The sequence below is a fragment of the Trachypithecus francoisi genome, unplaced genomic scaffold (genome assembly GCF_009764315.1).
Source record: "Trachypithecus francoisi isolate TF-2019V2 unplaced genomic scaffold, Tfra_2.0 Lachesis_group8, whole genome shotgun sequence".
In the NCBI taxonomy this organism is placed as follows: Eukaryota; Metazoa; Chordata; class Mammalia; order Primates; family Cercopithecidae; genus Trachypithecus; species Trachypithecus francoisi.
The window spans coordinates 70,611,014-70,635,734 of record NW_022681473.1 but is presented as its reverse complement, the minus strand read 5'-3'; the positions used below and the strand labels follow the sequence as shown (position 1 = coordinate 70,635,734).

At 35.5% G+C, this 24,721-nt stretch overlaps 1 long non-coding RNA gene across 1 annotated transcript in view; it reads left to right on the top strand.

Moving 5' to 3' along the window:
• LOC117080521 overlaps positions 1-23,828 on the top strand; it is a 762,281-nt gene extending 738,453 nt beyond the window's left edge. The window contains exon 3 of the long non-coding RNA XR_004435882.1: positions 23,766-23,828. This is a non-coding gene — a long non-coding RNA (uncharacterized LOC117080521). The remainder of the gene's footprint in view (positions 1-23,765) is intronic.
• Positions 23,829-24,721: the final 893 nt, after the last annotated feature.

Below are 24,721 nucleotides of genomic sequence, written 5' to 3'. Positions count from 1 at the left end.
CAACTCTTTTTGGCTTCTTTTCTCCTACTAGTTACTGCCTTATTTGCCTTCTCCTCTTATAACCAAGATTATGAGATATGTATGTACCTTAATATTTCCTCTTCCTTTCCTTTCTGCTCTTTTATCTTCCTACTTCAAACTCTCTTCTGCTTCCATCCCTCTATCAAGATAGATCTCCAGGGATCACCATGTTGCTAAATGCAGTAGGCAACTTTTATTATTCATTTTGTTTCTATTACCTGTCAGTCTTAATCTTGATTCCTATTTCTTTCTTAAAACTTTCTTCCCCAACTTTTGGGAGCACCCTTGGTCCTGGGTATCCTCCTCCTCTCTTGTTTCCTGTAATTCTCCAATGACTCATCCTATAATTTGAATATAAACAATGATGAGTATAGGCTCTGTATTAGGCCTATTAAAGCTCAAATCCTGGCTCCAACTCATATTAGTCATAAAAGTCAGCACATGTAACAACTCTGTAAAAATGCTGATAGTACTATTAACTTCATCAAAGTGTTCTTCTAAAAGAAATAACTCATTTAATGGTGTAAGACAGTGCCTGAGACATAGAAAAGGCTCAGTAAATAGTAGTTATTCTTTTCTTATTTCTGTTCTTCAAAGCTTATCATGCCTTTCTTTTCATGCTGTATTTTCTGTCTCAAAATGTTTTATTCATGCCTGAGGTTTTAGGTACTATTTTAATTCTTGAAATGTGTAATTTTACATCTCTAGTATAGACCTCTCTTTTGAGCTCCAGTCTTATTTTAACATTTCTAATTGGATCTCTCAAAGAAACCACAAACTCAGCAGGTCTAAAACAACACTTACATTTTTTTTCCCTAACAAAATAGGTTTTTTCCCCCTAGTTTTCCTTTGAATGGCATTATCATTAGCACAATGGCACAGGTTCAAAACTTAGGAGCCATAGTTTACCTCATATTTCTCATGTGACATGGTACCATGTAGTACAGATCTTAGTTGCTAAATGTCATTAGAATTTATTCTCACTGTTCACACTGCTATCAACTCAGGTTAAGCCTCATCATTGTCTTAACACCTTAAAATTATTCAATCTGTTTCATATACTTCAGTATAGTGACGTCTTCTTTGAAAGAAAAAGGTAAATATAATATAATAATAATGCTTCCTTCCCTATCTCTTTTATTTTTTCCATTACTTTTAGAATAAAAAGCAAAATCCTTAATATGCCACAAAACTTGGATGGATTGCCCAGGTTCCCAGCCTTAGGAACAACTTCATTTCATTTGCTTCCTTGAGCTTCTGTGGTCTTGTCTTTGCCTGTTTTGCCTGTGCTCAACTCCAGGGTCTTGGGCATGCTTCTCTTTTGCCAATAATCACTCTCCTCCTCCAACTGCTGTATACAGTTAATCATTCCTTGTCTTCAGCTCTTAAATCTCACATGTTGTTTCTCATGGAAGAGGACCTCTTCCATGATCCTCAACACTACATCAGATCACAACTATCTACATGTTTCCTACATAGTTTTTATCAAGTTTCTAAGTACATTTTTGATTATCTGACTAGCAGCTATATCTCCTCTTAGACTGTAAGCTCCTAATTTCTTCTCAAAAGCTGCTAAAGTATCTAGAATATAAGATATTCAAACAGTATTTTTGAATACATGAATGATTCCTGCAAGATAAGTTGGCAACCTGAAAGAAATTAGGATCTCATGGAGGAAGCTTAGGGTTGTAGTGTCAGAATATGGGGTCCTTGGATATGTCATGACTTTTAATATACTTTTGTTGACAATAGAGAGGAGCTACAGTACTATACTTTCCTCAGGAACAAACACATCTTTCCCACTCATTTACTCAGTCAACCATTCCACAACTGTTCATTAATCGAATATTGCTTTCCCAAAAGTACACAAAACATTGCAAATATATCTGTGAGCAGAACAAAGTTGACCCTATTTCTCTTAGAGCTTATAATAAAGGCATACAGTCCTAATATCTCAGAGTCACAAGAAAACAATTGTAATAAAGAGTTCCATGAAACACTAATCTTATATCATATTCCAAAAGCAAATGCTCTAAGATGTCTGAGCAATGCTGCATATTATATTTCTCTCATGGAAATTCATTTAAAAAGTTAGCTCATTTAGAGCTCTCAAAATGTCTGCAACAAAGACATTATTTACATTTATGTAACCCAGAATTTTTTTTTTTTGAGACAGGATCTTGCTCTGTTGCTCAGGCTGGAGTACAATAGTGCAATCATGCCTCACTGCAGCCTCAACTTTCTAGGCTCAAGTGATTCTCCCACCTCAGCCTCCCAAGTAGCTGGGACCACAGGCATGTGTCATCATGCCTAGCTAATTTTTTAAATTTTTTTTAGAAATAGGATCTCCCTGTGTTTCCCAGGCTGTTCTGGAACTCCTGGGCTCAAGCTGTCTTCCCACCTTGGGCTGCCAAAGTGTTGGGATTACAGGCCTGAGCCACCATGCATGGCCCAGAACATACATTTCTTAAATGTATGTTTTACCTGTTTGTTTTGTTTTTCTTTTTGCCAAACTCCTTTGATGAGAAGATTATTACTTCACAAGAGAACCCATTTTGTATTTAGACCACCCTTTTCTGTTGAGTCCAAAGCATCTTAGAATGACTGGATTCTGAAGTTTGGAATAATTAAATAGATAATTTTGGCTAATGGTTTATAAGTTTTATTGACTTGCAGAATCCTTTTGTTGTTGTTGAAACAGGGTCTTTCTCTGTCACCCAGGCTGGAGTACAGTGGTGCAGTCACAGCTTGCTGCAGCCCTAGCTTCCTGGGCTCAAGCAATTCCCCTGCCTCAGCCTCCCAAACTGCTGGGATTACAGGCATGAGCCGTCACACTGGACTGACCTGCAGAGTCCTTTTTTGAAAGAAAACTATTTTGAAAATACAAACAAGCACGGTGTTGCTCTGAATGAAGCTGATGGTGAGATTTGAGCCTCATCAGCAAGGCTCCTTAGTGAGCCCCACAAAATACAGTTTGAAAATCAGTGATTTTGTCTGACCCTATCACTTTAAATATCAGAAGATGGAAATATAAAGTGGCAAAGAGCAATCTAAGAGCACACACCTGGTCAAATGAAGAGCAAGAATTAAAACTCAGATCATTCAACTCCAAACCAGTGCTTTTCTCTTTCTAACACACAGCCACCCTACTCAGGTTGTGAGTTGTGTGTCCTGGGGCAAGACAGAATTTTAAGTTTCAGATATTCTACACTTTACTATGTGGCAGCAATACTGAACTCTCGTGTGCTCCCTAAACACACCAAGCTCATTCTCAGCCTTGAGCACTTGCAGGTCTGTTACCTGTCTGCCTGGAGTGCTTCAGCCCAGACCTTTGTGCAGCTGGTCCTTACTTGTCATTTAGGTCTCAGCTCAAAAATGTTGCCTCCTCAGAGATGCCTTTCCTGAGCACAGAGTTTTAATATTCAATATTCTGTACTATAAATAATAAATACCATATTTAAACTTCTTTCTAGCACTTATGGTCAATATCTGATTTTTATTTTGCTAATGTATTGGATTTCCTGGTTATCTTTCACCAGAAGGAACACTCTGTGAGTCTTTCCTATAGATTCCTGAATCCTAGGACCAAAAGAGTACCCAGTGCATATAGAGAGGCACTTGACAAATATTTTTTGTATGAGTGCATAACAGGCAGCACTGTGTGTTGGGCCTGCCTGCTGCCTGCAGTGGTAGTGAGATGCTTGTCAAACAAGCAGAAGTCAAATGAACAGTTACCAAGAGTGCTGGATAAAAGACTCCAGAAGGCTCGGCCAGATCATCTGAGTTCCCCTTTAGCACTGGTTTGTTATGAATCAGAGAGATTGGTATTGTTTCTGTATGCAGAAAATGGTTTTGCTTTCCTCTCTGAAAGTTCAACTCTGATGCAGCCCAGTAGTTAGTATTGCAGCAATTTTTGTCCCATACACAAGATTAAAATATATAAATGTTAGATGTTCCCCTTTTTAAATTACCACAAAACTATGAAACTGTATTTACTCTCATCTAAATTTTGTAAAATTATCTTTACCACCCACATCAATAATTGTAGCTGGGGATACTTTACAAGTGAATTTTCATTTGCTTTCCACCATTCCCAATGCTGTCACATTATTTTAGGATCTGTTGATTGACTCATTTACTTAATACCAATTAGCTTTCTGCCCTATTCCTTCAGTTCCCTCCCCAGGCTTCCTTCTTCACTAATGTCAGATTTTTCCTGTTACAAATGAAGAACTTTCTACTTCTCCTAGTTTCCTGTGGCTACTGCAACAAGTTGCTGTAAACACGGTGGCTAGAAACCGGAAATCCTTAATCAGTTTCACTGGTTTGAATTCAAGGTGTTGCCAGCCTCATACTCTTTTGAAATTTTATGGGCACATATGTTCTGTCTTTCAACTTTTGGTGCTTGCTGGCATTCCTTAACTTGTGGCCTCTTCACTCCAATTTTCAAGGCCAACAGCTTCAAATATTTCTCTGTTCCATTTTCACATCACCTTCTCTGTGTGTGAGTGTGTGTGTGGTGTGTGTCCAGTCTCCCTCTGCTTCCTTTTTATAAGAATTCATGTAATCACATGGAGGGCCCACCTGGATAATCTGGAATAATTTCTCATCTCAATAGCATGACAAGTCTTATGCAATAAGTTAGCCATATATAGGAGTGGGTGATGATGATGAATAATAGAGTCCTTCATCTGGAAGCCTTCAAGATTATGGGGTTCTGTTTGTTATCTTAAGGGGCCTAGATTTCTATCCTTCAAGCACCTTGTTAATCAAGAGTAGAAACTTCCTTTTATATTTTGACCAAAATCTATAAGAAACCCCCATATGAAAAACAATTTAAGGGCATTTTACTTATTCATAGTCATTTTTCAGGTCTCAGTATTTTTCCCCAGTTTTTTTTTTTTTTTTTTGAGGGAAACCTTCCACATCTTATGGGTTATGTATCTATGATATAATCCCATAACTTATAATTCTTCTTCTATCATAATTCTCATCACCTTTTATTATAATTAATTGTTTAATGAGTCTTTCCTGGAGTCCTGAAGTGTATGAATCATGAAGGCTTTCTTTATTGCTTTGTATCTGAGATCCAGTGCAGTACCTGATGCACAATAGGTTTTTAACCAATGTTTGTAGCATAGTTTAATATGGAAGTCAGACAAAAAGAACTCAGAACTCACATTAAGTTCCACAAATACCAATACTCTGACATCCTGCACTGTAATGTTTTAAAATTTAACTTGCTCCTCATCTGATAAAATATACTTGTGCTTCGCATAGTCGTAATTAAGCGTGGCACATCTGATGTACTGGTTTGTAGAAGTTTGTTTATTTTGTTTTGCTTTTAGCAAACATACATAGGATCAAATTTAAAAATAGATCAGGGAAGAACTACATCCTTTTTAATCAAAAACATATTCCCAAAGATTCAGTTTTGTGTCAAGTCATGGAAGGAGAAGCTATATTATGATAGCTTTATCCAAATGATTTTGGTTGGCAGCAAATTTTAATGTATTAATGATCTTCATGTTGGATATTTTATTTGATAAACATATTTAAGTGGATATGTTGTTTTTAATTAAAAGTTTTAACTGACAAAATATGTTTTAAGTTAGTCATTTTCAGTCTTCCTGACTCACTTTTGTGGAACCATAAGGTGCCATAGAACTGTTTGGAAACCACAGCTATAGATAACCCAGAGCAAGTAAAGAATGCTGGCTGTGAAAATATACATGTTATTAACAGAAAAAAGAAAACATGGGTAAATTATTTCATAAACAGATGTCTAGAAAAAAATATTTTTAGCTATGACTAAAAGTTCATATACAATTAAATATATATATTTATATAATCATATATATATGATTACATAAAAATAAGAAACAGCTGGAGGTCATTATCTTCAGCAAATTAATGCAGGAACAGGACACTACTGCATGTTCTTTCTTATAAGCAAGAGCTAAACATTGAGTACACATGGACACAAAGAAGGAAACAGACATGGGGGCCTCCTTGTGGAGGGAAGGTAGGAGGAGGGTGAGAGCTAAAAAACTATATATCTAGTACTATGCTCACCACCTGAGTGGTGAAAACTTGTGTACACCAAACCCCAGTGACACAAAATCTACCCATGTAGTAAACCTGAACATATACTCCCAAACCTAAAATAAAAGTTGAAAAAAGAAAAAAAAAGAAAAGAAAATTATACCATGCTCACTTACTGGGTGATGGGATGAATCGTACCCCAAACCTCCGTGTCACACAATAGTACCATGTTACAAACCTGTGCAAATACCCCATGAATTAAAAATAAAAGTTGAAATTTTAAACAAGAAACAAAATTTTAATATGAAAAATTAAAAACAAATATGACCAATTAGGAATAAATATTCCCAATACACATTGAAGAGAAAAAAATTAATATTCCCAATTTATAAAAGACTTTTAAATACTTTTAAAAAGAGCAAAAATCCTATAGAAAAATTAGCAAAAAGTCTTTAACAGATAATTCCCAAAAAGAGAAATAAAAGTAATCTTTAAACTTTTTAAAAGTTGTTCAGTTTTACTCTTTCTGCATGACAAGAGAAACGCAAATTAATACTACAGCAAGAAACTATTTATCATGTTGTAGATTGCCAAAAATTGAAAAACTTTGTAATACAGTCCATTGCTTAGGCTGTGCGAAAACAGGCACATTCATACTTTGCTGGTGAGAATATAGAATAGTATAACCCCCATAAAGGTTGTACATATACATATGTATTTACCTTTTGACCCAAAACACTGGTTTGTAGGGATTTACACTAAAAATACACCACCGCAAATGTGAAATCGCATATGCACAAATTTATTTATTACATCATTTATATTTGGAAAATATTGGAGGCTGTCAAAATATTTAATCATAGGGTATTGGTTAAATAAACTATGGTATGTATACACAATTGAGTACTAAGTAGTTATTCAAAAGAATGAGAAATATGTCTAAACTAATATGATTTCCAAGATATAAGTGAAAAAAAGTACAAAAAAGCATATATAACATGCTACATATTGCATAAGAAAGACCAAAAAAAAAAAGAAAACATAAATATACCTGACTGTGTGTGCAAAAAGTAACACAAGAATGATAAGCCAGAAAACAATGGGAATTGCTTATTTTTAAGGGATGAGGTAGGCAGAAAATGGGATGAAAGAGATAAGCAGAAAATCATAATTTTTTGTGTCCCTTTTTGTATAGTTTTGACCTTTGAAAATATATTAATGTTCTAGATGTTCAAAACTAAAATTGGTAAGAATTGGAAGGAAATAACATAAAACTGATTTGAAGGGAAACACAGGAAGAAAGAAAGAGAAGGTTTAATCCAAGGTAACATTTTCATAGTATTTGACTATATACCCTCAGTTATGGGCGGTGTGAGTATGAGGAAGAAATGTCAACAAACACCAAACTCTTGAGGAAGTTTGGGATTTTGTTTAGTTTTTTGGTAGTAGTATTGTCAAAGAAAATCTGAAAGCATTTTAGGTGTGTTATAGGATCAAGTCAATGAATTAATATGCTGATATTAATGGGAATAAAGGTTTTTACTGTGATAGACATATAATACAGACATAGAATGATAGGAGGCAAGAAAACTAACAAAACCTTTTTTGGGTGATAGATTGGAATTTGAGGTATCTGTGTGAATTCTTGATTTCTAAAATATGTATTTGTGTGTATGTGTGTATATCTGTTCATTTGTGAATGCACTTGTATGTGTGTATGTATAATTGGATGTGTTTATATACATACACCTGCATATGTTTTCTAGCTCCATTTGCTGACAGGGCCAAGATCCAAAGATACTCTGACAGTAATGAGTAAACCTCACTCCCAAATCTTGGTACTTAACACTATTTCATACTATCATGAAGCAGAGACCTGAGAGAAGAGGCTGACTTCAGGACTAGGCAGGGTAGGTACAAGATGAGCCTGGAATATCTTCTTATGCTAGAAAGTTAGGAAATACTTCAAAAAGTAATAGAAGTATGTCATAAGAACATAGAATTTAGCTTGATAGGACTTACACTGCCCAAACCTGGGACAATTTGAACACCAAAATATTTAAGTACAATATAGAATTATAAACCATTGAAAAAATAGGAATTAATTTGGTCATACTAAATAATACATAAATTAATACATCAATCAATGAAAGAGAGGAGAAGGATTATAATAAAATGCTAAGTGCCCACTGGTTAAGGTGGAAGGAGTATATAAGTTAGAAAATTAATTTTTTGCATTGTCATAGTAAAAACTATATTAGTAAAGAATCATCAATGGATGCTTATCCAGGAAGAAATTTTGATGAGGACATTTGCACGGTCTAGCTCTTTCCACATACACACATAGATACACACATACACCCCTATACACATATGTGTGGACATGTGTGCATGTATTTATAACCATCCACACATATATTTATATGTATACACAGCACTTTCCTGATATTTTATATAGACTGTCACTGTGGTATCATGTCTCTTGCAAATTGTTTTGGCTTTTAAACCAACACAAGCTGGGCTAGATTTCACTATCCAATCCCTCTATTTACAAGCTCCTTATTCTTGAGCAAATTACTTAACCTTTCTGTTTCTTGGTTTCCTCATTTGTTAAGTGAACAGAATAGTCCTTACCTCATAGAAATGTAGTGAATGTTAAAATGAACACTTACAAACACATAAAGCTCTAGAAAGGCCTAGTACAGGTAGATGCTGTTCGAGTGGCTGCTATGACTGCATTTCTATTATTGTGAAGATGTTATTATAATGATGTTCCTTTGGGCCTGGTAACCTAGACCACTTTCTCTTTGGTCTAGATCAGTTTCTCCGAGGTCCGCTCTACGTTGTCTAATGGTCACTTACTCTCATTCTTCATCTATAGCCCCCAGCAAGCATTTGAGCCAGGGTCATCACAGTTTCAACAGCTACCCCTAAAGTTGTTAAGGGCTGGGATTTAAAGACGCTGGACCTAGCCATATTTCTGGGTAGTGAGACTCTCAGAGTAAATGCATCTGAAAAGAAAAAAACAAACAAACAAAAGGAATGTTTAGTTTGTGTACAAAGAGGTAGAACATAATATTAAATTTCCTCAGTCTTATCTGTAATGACTCAGAAGCGACCCTTCCCCACACACTCAGCGCCAAATAAATCAATTCCTGAACTCCAACTTGCTCTTGACAGTCCCTTTAATCTGTGAACCACGAAATGGAAAGAAATCTTGTGTGCACTCCTCTCCCTCCATCTGCTTGTGGCTGTCAGGCAAGCAGTCAGAAGCACTCAGGAACAGAAGCTAATTGGAAGGAACTGGTGTCTTTAGCTCCTTTGGTAATTATCGGAGTCACTCGCCTGGCATGGAAGAGAGCCTCTGGCCTCCACACTGTTTGATAAAGAGAGTCTTCCCCTTCCTCATATAGTCACAGAAGCAAAACAAAGCCAAACAAAACTAGCACTTTCTGTTTGTTTGATAAACCACAGAATTACTTTAAGGTTGAATAGACTAAGCTTTAAGTTCAATTCAATTCAAATACATTTGAAAGCCTTTAAAGGTGTGTCTAATTCACCTCTATGTCCCTGGTGCTCAGCGGATTCCCTATCTCAAAATAAGCACTCAGTAAATGTTGGAAATGTTCATTACTAAAACTATTATTGTCAATACCCATCGAGTTCCTACTATGTATGTGACTTTGAAGTGGGCATTTATAAGTGAAAAAGTTTAATTTTTGACATGTACAAACTTGGTTTGAAAGCTTAGCTCTCAAATTCCCAGCAATGACATTGCAGGCAAACCACTTCATCTCACTGAACGACAACTCCTGCCAATGCTGTAGGAATTATATGTCACTCACGAGGTCGTGTACATTAAGTGACTTAAGACTATTAAAATGCCTAGCATGCTGGCTGGTATATGCTAAGTGCTTAAAGAGCTTTTGCACAGCTAAAGAAACTACCATCAGAGTGAACAGGCAACCTACAGAATGGGAAAAAATTTTTGCAACCTACTCATCTGACAAAGGGCTAATATCCAGAATCTACAAAGAACTCAAACAAATATACAAGAAAAAAACAAACAACCCCATCAAAAAGTGGGCAAAGGATATGAACAGACATTTCTCAAAAGAAGACATCCATACAGCCAACAGACACATGAAAAAATGCTCATCATCACTCGCCATCAGAGAAATGCAAATCAAAACCACAATGAGATACCATCTCACACCAGTTAGAATGGCAATCATTAAGAAGTCAGGAAACAACAGGTGTTGGAGAGGATGTGGAGAAATAGGAACACTTTTACACTGTTGGTGGGATTGTAAACTAGTTCAACCATTATGGAAAACAGTATGGCGATTCCTCAAGGATCTAGAACTAGATGTACCATATGACCCAGCCATCCCACTACTGGGTATATACCCAAAGGATTATAAATTACTCTACTACAAAGACACATGCACACGTATGTTTATTGCGGCACTATTCACAATAGCAAAGACTTGGAATCAACCCAAATGTCCATCTGTGACAGACTGGATTAAGAAAATGTGGCACATATACACCATGGAATACTATGCAGCCATCAAAAAGGATGAGTTTGCGTCCTTTGTAGGGACATGGATGCAGCTGGAAACCATCGTTCTTAGCAAACTATCACAAGAAGAGAAAACCAAACACCGCATGTTCTCACTCATAGGTGGGAACTGAACAATGAGATCACTTGGACTCGGGAAGGGGAACATCACACACTGGGGCCTATCATGGGGAGGGGGGAGGAGGGAGGGATTGCATTGGGGAGTTATACATGATATAAACGTCATGCACATGTACCCTAGAACTTAAAGTATAATAAAAAAAAAAAAAAAAAAAAAAAAAAAAAAAAACAAATGATTGTTTTCATCCCTTGCTTCTTAATGTATCGTAGCACTGTATGAACCACTTGTCGCATTCATGACTAGTATCTTGTTTCAGATTTTTGACTTGAACATTATTAATTTAGGACAGGACACCAAGTGCTAGTTTCTCTCCCATTGCTGTATATCACTTCCAATTCCAGCATCTCTTCCATGTTTCATTTTCTAGAAAGGACATCCTTTAAATAGGAATTCAAAAATTCAAACAAGATTTTTATTGTGTCATACTTATGTGCAAACACTGTGGCATGCCTTAGAGATACAGAAATGAGCATATCATGATTCCTTCCCTCAGGGAATTTGTCATCTTGTCAGGGAGATAGGAGCATACATATCCAACTCAAATACAGCATGAGTTTTAGATGGGAGATATTCTTAAAATCAAAGTGCTATAAAGTGCAGAGGATGGAGCTGCCAACTTCTCGTGTTAAGGAGCAGGAGAGTTGCATGAAGGAAGGATTCATACAGAAAATGGGCTTTGAAGCATGAGCTGATATTTTCTAGGCTAGAGACAGGCAAATGATAATTCTAAGAAAGGCAACAGCATGTGCAAAACTATCACAAAACAATGCATGTGATAGGAAATGAAAGTATGTATTTGCTGCCACATTATTACATGCTACACCAATAAAACAGCAAAAAAGCATTATTAATGAGCTATGTAAGAGTCGGATATGTTTAGCAAGAGAACTGGGGATGGTGTGGAAAAAATACTGATAATAGTTCATATTCTTTCTGAGGATAGAGTAGGGGCATAGCTGCCCCCACTGGGGTGAGGCTTCAGAAGCTGGAGCTTTAGCAGGCTCAGTGGTCATCGGCAGAGGATAAAAACCTTGAGGCTTACAACCAGCCTGTATCCAGGAGTACAGAAGGGCCAACCTGAATTCTATCAACTTTTCAGAAAGCAGATGCCCGGGATGGGATTTTATGAATCACCAGTCATGCTAGGTCAGGAATGAGAAAGGCTGAAAACAGATGGGAGACTGAGTAGGAACCTGGAATAACTGTGCAGATGACAAGGCCCTTCCTTAGGCCCGCCCTCAGAGGTAGTAGAGAAGGAGGAGGAAACATTTGAATGCAGATTTAGGAAGCCAGTGGACATTGAATATAGAAAGTGAGTGAAGCAGATAATTTGTGTACTTTAGTGACAGATGGCATGATAATGTGAAATGAAAAGGAACTAAGGAACTTTTATTTGAGTTTCTTAACTAAACCGTAATTTGTTCAATAAAAACAAGGTTTTGTGTTTAAACAAATGATTAGAATTGTCAGTAGAAATGTAAACTGCAAGATAATTCATAAAGCTATATTTTCTATTCTGTATACTTCAGTCCTTTATAAAAATGCATTTGGAACTTGCAACTAATAATTTGATAAATTCATAAAGTTAATCATAATCAATAACAATTTTTGTCTGTCACATGATAAGAGATGACAGCCGCCTTCTCAATCACATTTGCACTGAAGTGGAAGAACACTGAAAAAGTCACAAAAACGTAATTTACAATGCTAATCAAACTCCCTTAAATTCTTATGAAACTCACTTTGTGTTACTTTCTCAAAAATGTTCCTAAACTTAAATAGTAGTGATTATGGAATCTCCATTGTAATTTTAGTTGTTGCCAAGCTACACAAGTTGACTATAATAGTTTCTTCACATAACCTTATGAACGAGACAATATTTGGCTAAATAGAGTTAAATGAACAAAGTATTGAACCTGGGACTACAGGGTAGTGAAAGAAAAATTCATTGCCAGGCAGGAGCTGCATATGTAATAGACTTTAAGCTTTAAAGATCCAAATCTATGTATATACTTGTTATTCTGTAAATTGTTTCCAAAATGTTTTATTAAACTAATCAACAAACATCCATTGAATGCTTGCTGCTTACAGGGGTTTTTGATAACCTAAAATACATAGTCCTGCAGTAGGCATTTCACCTGGAGTACAAAGCCATCTGTTTATAGCACTTAGGACATTTATATACTGCATGAAGAAGCTTCTTTATCACAAAAGACATAAAAATAGCAAGGATACCTATATTATTTTTATTTCCATTTGGTAGCTGAGACAAAAATGAGTCTCTGAGAGGTCAAGTGATTTAATTGACCATAGTTACCCAGGATTTAAACTTAGCCCAAATTTTGAGCTCTATATTCTTTGCATAAGACCTGCTACAGAAGCTTTAAGTAGCATCAGGGGCAACGCCATCGTGCATATTTTGTTTTCTGTTCGTATTGGAACTGTCTATGATTCCTTTATGATCATAGCAGTCACAGACAGAAAAAGATGTATGCAAGGAAATTCAGTTTTACCAAATGTGTGATTTTTAACAATTTACTTAACCTCTCTGAGCTTTAGTTTTCTCTTTCATGAAATGGGGATAACAATGAATTATCAGGGTGAAGACTAAATGAGACTAATTTAGATAAAAGGTTAGATGGATGTCTAGATGGATAAATAGGTAGAAATAGGTAGGAAGAGAAATAAAGAGAGCGAGAGATCTGAGACTACCACAAAGCAAGTGAGTCTAAGTCTTAGGAAGAATATAAGATACTTATTTAATAAAATTAATATGTATTAAGTACTTTTTATGTGCAGGAACTATTCCCAGTGCTTTATTTATATTATCTTACATTAATATCTATAACTATGAGAAACCTATCCTACTATCTCTGTTTTACTGGGGATGTAACTGTGATTTAGATTAGACAGATATGTTGCCAAAGTTTTCACAACTATCAATGAATGAAGACAAGATTTAAATACTTGTCTTTTTGATGTAAAAACCCACACTTTATATTTTCCTGTAGTTTAAAATCTACTTTTATTTGTTAAGGGGAATGTATGTAACTTTGTAATTAATGTATGGGGAAAGCACACATAGACTTAAAGCATATAATTAAGTATCATAATGTCAGATGCCTAGAAGTAGTTACAAATTCTACATTGTTAGAAATGTTTATTCCCTGCTGCCATAAAGAAATAGCACTTGAACATAAATTTAATTTCCTCGGAAAGGCCATTTTTTTTTTTTTTTTTTTTTGAGACAGAGTCTTGCTCTGTCACCCAGGCTGGAGTGCAGTGACCGGATCTCAGCTCACTGCAAGCTCCGCCTCCAGGGTTTACGCCATTCTCTTGCCTCAGCCTCCCGAGTAGCTGGGACTACAGGCACCCGCCACCTCGCCCGGCTAGTTTTTTGTATTTTTTAGTAGAGACGGGGTTTCACCGTGTTATCCAGGCTGGTCTTGATCTCCTGACCTCGTGATCCGCCCGTCTCGGCCTCCCAAAGTGCTGGGATTACAGGCTTGAGCCACCGCGCCCGGCCCGGAAAGGCCATGTTTTTACTTTCTGTAGAGAGGGTACACTCGCCAGCAGTTTTGCCACGAGAGTACACCGAACGAAGGAGACAAGGTCATTTATAACCTGATGCGTCCACCCTACTGCTGCATCCGGTTTCCACTGGCTGGAACGGGACCTCACATCCTGTATTTGTCCTGATTGGCCAGCAACTTAGAACTTTTTAAAAGAGGCAAAGGCAGAGGAGAACAAAGGAAGGAGGAAGTAAACTGTGGAATGCTGAGAAAGGTAAAAACACCTTCAAATAAAGAAGAGGAACAGACCATGACCTAATGCTTGCTTAGACGAGCATAAGCATGCCAGGACAAATATTTAGACTAAATTGTGGGAGCTAAGAACATAAAGTACATTGATTTCTTTATTATGGCTAGCAGATATTTAAGAATGTTAGCACAGGTCTTTGAATACATTTTGCTTCTAAGAGAAGCTACTATTTATTCCTAATTAGATGGAGAGAAAAGTCTTTGAAGAGGATCCTCTACTTTACTTTTGGCATACATTCTAACAAATAGTGTTAAAATTAATCAAATCTCATAAAATAAAACGCCAAGAGGTATATTTTGCCTCTTTTGATAATTCTTTTGACTGGTTATTATGGAATGCAATTGCTGTAGTTTCAGTACAGAAACAAATTGAGATGAAAACGGATAAATATGGAAAGTTCTCTAGCCTAAATAAGCTTTAGGTCAAGTTTAAGCATTTGCAGTATATTTGATGTCTCTATTCCAAAAATGTTGGGAGCATCATAAGGTTAATGAAACTCCTAAATTTTGTAAATCAAGTTAGTCTGTGTCTTTTCTTGACCTACAGTGACCACAACTTTAGTGACAACACATTATAAATCAGGGCTATCGGGAAAGTGATGCCTATCAATTTTATAATGTTAAAGGATTGTTTTGGTTCATTTCAGCTGCTGTGACAAATTACTGTAGACAGGGCTGAAACAGCAGACATTTATTCTCATAGTTCTAGAGACTGTGAAGTCCAAGACATTATGCTGGGAGATCTGGTGGCTGGTGAAGGCTCATTTCCTGGTTTATAGATAGCTGTCTTCTTTTTGTAGCCTCACATGGCAGGGAGCAGAGAGAAAGAAAGCACGCTCTTGTGTTTCTCCTTATAAGAGCACTAATTCTATTCTTAAGGCTGCACCCTCAAGATCTAATTACCTTCAAAAAATCCCTCCACCTAGTATCATCACATCAGAGAATAAAATTACAACATACGAATTTTATTTTGGCAGGGGCACAATATTTAGTCCATAATAATGGTGGAATGTAGAATGAAAATGTAGTGAAAAGAACAGTGGGCATAATCTCCCAACTTTGACCTAGTAGCTGTGTGGCTCTAGACATGTTATTTTCTCTCTGTGTCTCAACGTTCCATGAGATTTAAGGTCAGAAATCACCAGATTCAAATCTTGGTTCTGTTCCTTAATAGCTTTTTGACCATGGACAAGACATTTTATTTGCTCTAAATCTCAACTATATCTTTAGTAAAACAGAATTAGTATGAACACATGCTTCATAGGGTTGTGAGGGTTAAGCTAGGATAATATATGTAAGGCATTTAAATTTGTATATTACATATAAGTGTATAATCAATGCTAGTATTACTGAACACATTATATTTTTTCTATAACTTAATTTTTCCCACTCTGTATCAGGTACTATTCTAATGTTGACTATAAGATTTATATGACTGAAAGCTATGATAAGGATTAAATTAAATAATGCATATACACTAACAAGAACATGGCATTTAGGAGATAATCAATACATTTTAAATTGTGAGACTCAGTGATATATAAGTAAGACAAACACCTGAATAGGCATAATTTGGTTTAACAATGAAGAGTGAAGAAATACTTTATTTAGTCTTTCATTCATTAATTTCTTTTTTCTATTCAACCGTCTTTATATTGTTGACCCAAGTCTGTGCCTGGCAGAGATCCTAGGCACCAACTGGGAAACAAAAGTTAATGAGACTGGGTTTCTGCTTTGTAGGTTGAGAGTCCTTACTCTGAGATCCAGGTATCTGTGGATGAGTTTCAGAGAGTCTATGAATTATATAAAAGAATAATAAGTATTTTTATGTTTCCTGGGGAAGCATCTGTCATTTTCATCTACCTCTTCCTAGTCTCCCTAAGTGATTGCAACATAGAGAAAAGGTGTATGTAACCTGCTCCTAATTATAGCTTCAGCGTCACTACTGTTCCTTGGCTGCCTGGGCTTTGGACATACCTGGATTCAAACCCCAAATGCCTTCCCTGGTTGCTCTAAAACTTAACTTGAACCTCGATTTCCACATGTGTAAAACTGAAGTAGTAATCCCTACCTCTCTGACTTGTCTCAATAATGTATGTCGAAGAAGTTCTCACAATGGTTGGTACTTAGTAGCCATTTAAAAGTAGTGGTTTCTCCCCCATTCAGAGTTCCTCCCACAGTGATGACTGTCTCAGAGACCAGCAGGATGCCTTCCTCATCAAAGAAGCTAAATCACAGCTTATCGGTTGATTAAATCACATTAGAATCCTGTGCTTTCAGACACCAGTCACAGATAGGAATGATATAAGGAGTTGAAACATGAACACATTAGTGGTAATCAAAATCCAAAAACCTTGGTTCGTGTGCCTAGTCTCTATATCATAATTTATATGTATCAATTCATATGTCTCATATTGTACCTACCACTAATCTAATTCCAGTCATAATTTAATTGGGTGACATTGTGATTCAGATCCCAGGCATTACAGAAACCAGCATGAGATGGATATGTGACACAAGAGCATGTTTGCCCCTCAGATGTTTTTAAAAAACAGATGAGACTGAGGAGCTTAGAGTTAAACAGCAACACAGACTAATAGCACCTCATGAGGCACACCTTGCTGAGTGCCTCAGAAAGGTATACAAATCTTGAGAAGCAAAAAAACAAAGTTGTAGTAGTGGTGGAAGGGTGTTTTATAGAATAATTAAATAAGTAACTGTGAAAAAATAATCACCTAGAAAAATATTGAATCTTACATTATAATATGGTAAAATGCATGTCATAATCTTGCTAATAGCATTGCAGATCATTCTAATCGTGGTCCACATCTTATCTCCTTTTAATGAAAAGTTGTGACAGCCTCCAGCATTCATACCACAGAGCAAGTGTCATAAAAGCCTGCAGATTAGCTCACTTATGAATCCAGTGTGATCAGTGAAGGGCTGAACTGTATATCTGAATTCTCTAGATGACAAAAATTTGGAATCTCAAGACCCAGACCTGAGAGAGATACTCCAAGAGTATATTAAATGGAAGGTTGTTTTCATATTTTGAATCTTTCTTTTCTTTATAAACAAAAGATGTTAAAGAATTTGGCATTTTCCAGTTTTTCAGAGAACGTTAGTGATCATATATTTTCATGACACAGTGATATTTCTACTCATCACTGGATAAAGTCCAAATTCTTTACCACTATACATATACATATGTGTATATATATATTTATATTTATGCATATATTAGGGACTAATAAATATGTGGAGACAGAAAGATGAATAAGCATGTCATAGACTAGGCCTTCAGGGAGCTTCTTCTCCATTGGAAGCAGTCAAACAGTCAAATCGTTATAATGGAGGTGGTGATGGGAATGGTAAACCTTGTGATGGGAACATCAGTGATAATATGAGATCGTATAACAGGGACACGAAACCTAGATTCAGAGAGTCAGGAAATATTTCTTGAGAGAAGTGACACCTGGACTAACCTTAAGGATGAGTAAAAGTCCACCAGCTGCACACAGCAATGGGATTGAAGGAAAAGAATATTACAGACAGATGGACTGAAGGACCAGAGACAGTGAGGCATGGGATGCATTCTAGAAAGTAGAAGAAATTCAGTATGAGTAGAGTAAACATTAGCAAGTGAACAAAACATTACAACATTACAAAGAAATAAAGATAAAGAAAGAAACAGATTCCAGAGTAACTTTGCATGAGAAAATACATAAAATTGTGAATACGGCTGCTCTGGGAAAACTTCTCAAACCTTTATGATGATAAATGATCACTACTTCCTTTATCCCCATGGGTCTGAACCCTTGACAAACCTGGATGGAAGCACCTAGAGAAAAACAATTACAATCTGATGTCTGCATATTAGATATCAGATGGTCTTTGGGTCCTCATAAACCATCAAAGTAAATCAATCTACAAAAGTCTTTGGGTAAAAAGGCTGAAAGAGAGACAATCATTATCACCATAAAACCTCCATCGCAGCGACAAATAGACAAAATCAACAAATAGACAAAATAAGCATATAATATAGTGTTGCTATTCAATAAAATACAAAGAAAATTAATGTTTGGTGCCAATTCAAGGCAAATGGCCTAAAATAGGCCCACAGAATAGCAGCTATCTAAAATTACTCTGACTCACATTAAAGCAAGGAGGTTCCCACACAGAATATCAAGAAATCACTGTAACTCGATCCAGTAAGTCCTAGACTTTTACCTGCTATGTATATAATATATATATTTATTTCTGTTTTGCTATCCACTATTCTAATGCACATCGCAGAATAGATCATATCCTACCTCTCCGATACTATGCAGATTACAAATTACCTGGACTTAAATTTGAGAATTTAAACTGCTCTTCTTTTGTCATTTTTGCTATTCTGATAACAGAAGCACTTCTCTATTTTATTAACTTTATTGTAATGTTAATTAAATAAATGGATAAAGGAAGGACGTGTCATATTACAACCTAGTGTCATGCTGTGCTTTATTGATTAACAACAGAAACTTAAAAAGTAAGAACAGTGGCAAATAGAAAGCATCTGAGCAAAACTAACAACTCCTTTCCTTTAGTCTTTTTCTTTTTAAATGCTTTTCTAGAGCAAATTTAATAACAAGGAATAAGTCTGATCAAAATAAAACTCTATAATTTACCCATTTGTTTACTAAGAGATCTTCATTTTTCTCATAACTGCAATTGTTTTGTCTGTTTTAAGTGGTACCGAAAGATAATAATTGAACTCATGTCTCAGGTTTCAAAATAATTTGCCTTCTCTAGTATTGTAAGGTTTAGAAGCATGCTTTCCTATCCAAGTTGTGCTTACACATTAAAATTTAATGACAGAATTATTGCTTATGATCCTTCACATTTCACTCTAACCATTACAGACTATGATGCATACCTATATTTAGAAAGCTTTGTAATATAATTCAATTACAGGAACTAAGCACAGATTGCATTTTCCCCCTGACCATTAATTCTATCTCAAGTCTTGGACAGAGACTTTTTAATTTTATATTTGTTCTTCAACAGTGTGTATAAAAAATGCACTAAAAGCTGCCGCTTTTTCGACAACACCGTGGTCACAGTTAGTTAGCTATTTAATGCCACCAAGCACAAGTCAGGGCATGCAATGAGCATGAACTGGACTATAAAACCACTGTGATGGATTTCCATCCCTTGAGTACCTAGTGAGTTCTGTACTGATACAGTACATGAGCGAGAAGTCTCATCAAGATGCAAGTTTAAATAGCAATCTGTCCTGCCACATCCACTGATAAGATTAATTATAGATCTCTGAAACTGATGTGTATTGTCAATTTCTGGCATCACTTTATTAGGAATGGCTTTAAATAATTCTGTTTTCCAGAGTGACACTTTTCTATACATTTTAAGTTTTGATAACTTACTGAGTCACCCATGAAAGCTTCCATTACTTATTTGCCATTAGTCGTTGCATCTGTCCTTTGAAATTGGGACAGTCTTTTTGCAATAGTGGCAAAATGCTGAAAGAAGGAAAGGGCTTTCTCTATGAGAATATTCAGTTATTTTCTATGAGGCATATGTCCTCAAATGAGAGAAAAAGGCAATAAATACAGCACAAAACACTTTGTCTTGTGAATAACATTATCTACGTTTTATAGAAGACCCAAATGATCTTTTTTTAAAGCTGAAATTTTGGCTTTAGTAGTGGCAACACACTACACTATTTGTATATAAATATATATTATATCCCAAAAGAGTTTAAAGCACAAGTTTGTAGTAGGACAGACATAAAATTGAATCTGTATCAGTGTTTACCAATCAGGTAAAGTTATTTAATTTCTTTGATCTTTAGTTTTAGAGTTTATAAAATAAAAAAGATAGTACCAAATTTTGCATTTATCGTGATGACTAAATAATATGATACACAGAAAGTAATTATTACAACTCTTGGCCCATCACAGTCACTAAATACCAGCTTAAACATAAAAGTGCTATTTCACAAAATATAAAAATATTCCGAAGATTTCTGTTGACATAGTCCTCTTAAATGTGAATCCAAGAAGTGAATGTTATAAAAATCTTCAGAGCAGATCTTACTGAACACTCACATCTCTTTATTTCATTATGATCTTTGTGATGGATGCTTGGAGTTATATTTTATTGACACAATGTTCAATATTGTAAACTGAAAAACTGCTAAGCTCAATCAGGTTTTATTTTTTTCTCCCATCTTCTCTAATCTCTAGAACAATACTATTAGCTGTGGGCTATAGTAGGATAGAGCTGGATTTTCTGGACCATCTTCATTTGCTCTGTCTCTCCACATCTGAGCTCATGTCCCCCCATCATATGTACCAAGCTCCTTACTATCTTCAAGGCTCCACCACAAAAAAGCCTTCCTTCCGGGCACTGTCTTGACCTACTTCCTTTTTTCATAATTCCATTTTTCTTTTTATTATGATATTGATCAATATCCTGTTGATGATGACGTAGAGAAAGATACTTTCCATTATCTGCTCTGGATTTGGGGATGGACTGTCTAGCTGTATCTCAGTGTAGAGGAAGACCAAGTTGAGGCACTAGGTTCCTCTTGAAAGGCAGATCACAGAGTCACTCTGGAGCAGAGGTGAAAGCGGTATCCAGAGTAGAATCAGGCTGACAAAAAGAATCTGGGGCTGAGGTTAAGTTGGGTAGAAATCAATTAAAAAAAAAGGTGGTCCAAAAGAAGTAAGGAACAATGTTAGAGAGTGGATCAGACTCCCTAGCGGATCAGAATCAAGTAATTGCATGGTGAGTATTATAATTAGAAAGTGCTTTTTTTTTCTTTAATGTATTATATTTCTTTAGGCTAGGAACAGACTCTAAAAGAATCAGCCTGGACAAAAAGCAACATGGCTATTGTCTTCATCAAAATTGTTATGATTATCATCATCATTATCATTATCATCATATTTTCAGAAAGCAAAAGAAAATAGATTAGTGTTGCATTGAAATGGTTCAAACAATAGATTAAAATAAAACTTGCTTATTATTGTGCGATCTTTATTCATCAGGTGATTTACTGATTTTTTTAGATATAATTTGCATAATATAAAATTTTACATAAAATAAAATTTACCATATTAAGGGCTTCACTTCAGTGGTGTGTATCCTTTCCCTCTACATATACCTAAACAATCTGATTGTTTTCTTATTATTTGACCATGTGTTGAAAACTTTTGATAGTTTCAATCCAAATCTGACTCCTCGTTAATCAAGATTTTACTTAGTGTGTTAGTTTGTTATTGTTGCTCTAACAATTTAGCATAAATTTAGAGTCTTTCTTTAGGGGAGAATTTTTTTCCTGGCCTTTTTCAGTTTCGCAAGTCCCTGCATCCTTTGCGTATATGGTCCCTTCTATCATCTCAAATCCAGCAGCATAGCATCTTTAAATCTCTCTGTGATGGTCCCTCTTGCCTCCATCTCTTACTTATATGAACCTTTCTGGTTATATTTGGGCTTACCCAGATAATTCATAATAATGTCTCTATCTCAAGATCCTTAATTTAATCACATCTGCACAGTCCCTTTTACCGTACGTGGGAACATTCACAGGTTCTAGGGATCGGAACGTGCACATCTTGAAGTGGGGAGTGGTTATTCAGCCTACTACACTGAGATTGATATTTATATTTTATATTGCATAAATAATATTATTGTGGTATTTAAGTTCTTCAAGATCTTTAATCTACATGAAATTTTTTGAATACCTCTCTGAATTTCATAGCCTATGAAATTTAAATAGCTCTTCGTAAAATGTGTGTTAATTACCTGGGAGTTTGTATTCTTCCGAGCTGTGTAAATTCCATCTGAAATGCATTCCTTTTTCCAATATATACAAAAGTATGCCTATATCACATTATACATGAATTTTGTCTATGTTACTGAAAATTTGGAAGTCTTTGGGGATGGCCATCTATTTCATTGATTCCTTCTTTCCTCTTCTTCCTCCTCTGTTCTCCTCCCCTCATCTTATCCCTTCTACCTTTCAGAGTACCTGGGATCTCCAAATTCTTCTTTTTCTCTTAGAGAAAGTAGTATATCTTTAAAAAACACCAATTAAAGACTTGAAAAACTACATCAAATTACATTAAAACAAGGGACCTCTATTTAAGAAGTTTCTGTGTGTATTTAAAACTGCTGTGGCTGTAGCTGGCAAAATAATGTTTTCCTCCAATTATAAATACAATGCCATAATTTATTTTAAATAAAGGTTGTAATCATAGATAATTCAAAGATGGTGCTAAGCATTTATATTATTTGGGTGCATATTTGATATAGATGTTTGAGTTATATCTTCCTGGCATTCCTCATTTACTAATTTAGCTTGCTTTTGTTAAGTATGCCAGACATTTTCTAACTGTAAATACAATAATGAGAAATAAAACATGAAGTCTTATTTCATTGGCCTATATCATTTTTATTGATCTTCTTTATCCATTTGCCATCCATATCTTTGGTTTGCCTATAGCCTTTGGGGAATTGTCTAGTAACTACCCCCGGGTCATGGTCAAAGTAAATTGATATTAGTAGCAGGCTTGAGTTTGACACTACTATAAATGGTGTTCATTACCTTAATCTCAGTTGCCATGTAAATAACCATGTGGAAATAAGATATTTCTGAGAGGCAAAAGTGATTTCGTCAATAAACCTCATAAAGACAAACACAGAACACAGTGAGATCTCAGAAATTTTAGTTTCTTTATGTATCCACAGTGTATATGCACCTTGAAACCAAAGCTTTAAGCTCGGAGGTACTATGTCTCTCTGCTCAGCATATAAAAAGTGATACAAATTAAAATATTTTTGAATGATTACATAAATATATATATCAAATATGTGATATCTTTCCTTCCCAAATAATTTATAAACTAGTCATCCAGAAAAATGATTATGATATTTTTTCTATTTTCATTTACTATTCATTTATTTCACAAGTCTTTATCAGCATTAAGCTAGATTCTCTCTACTCTTTCTTTTACATCTCCATGCCCACCTAAAACTGGGCTCAGTACACCGTGGATACACAGTAAATGTTGCTGATTGACTGAAAAACATCCTATTATGAGGCCATTATTATTGAAGTTTGCAGGTTTCTTTTCCTAATTTTAAAATGCCTTTTGCATTTTAGATCACCCGAGGTAACTGGCTCACCACATCCATCTATTGATTCTCACTGCATGGAGTGAAGAAGAAACCACCAGATCAGGTATGATTTCCAGTACTAAAAATTATTCACTCAAAATTAATATGTATTCTGCATTTCAGAGAGGAACACTAAAAATATTCTTACAATTGAACTTGGGGCAATTGATTTTGGAAGTTAGTAGAATTTAAAAGACTTTTTTTTTTTTTTTTCAAACACAAGACCTCTTTTGTGGAAAAGAAACTATTTGTACAAGTACTTTTTGAGGCTTCTACATTGCAATTTACTCCACCTAATAATTACCCTATCAACACATATTCTGTCTAAATGTCTTCAGTCACAGTCCTTCTAATGTAATCTGGGTGTTCACTGTTCTGTTTGGTATGCACTGGAAGCCCATGGTGTCTTCTTATTTTAAGCAGTATTTGAATGCATTGTCAGTTGACATAAAAACAACAATGATTACTAGGACAGATGTTTCCCTGAAATGTGAAAATGTAGGGGCTAAAACCACAAATTAACCCCAAAGCTCACAGTCTTTGCATGCATTTTTCAAGAAGGTGAGATAAAAATTGTCATGTGAAAATCAGGAGCTCGTCAAAGTTGTAAAGATCTGTAACCTGCAAAATAATGTCATTTTGAAGTAGCTCAACTACCTACTCTGAAAAATGAACAAACAACTGTAGCATGATGGTAAAATGAAATATTTACCTTTAAAGATGTTGAATTTGACAAAGAAATTGGGAGAAACCTTGAAAAAAGAAACAGAATAAATGGAATTTCATGCCAGATGCATTAGTATATAATAGAAGGATTAGAAGAGCCTATGAATGGATTAACACTATTCATTTGTATAGTATTACTTTTATTAATATTATATGTTTCCTGTGCTTATTGGCTGAGAATGCTATAAAAATCAGTTGTTCATGACACTTAGTTAT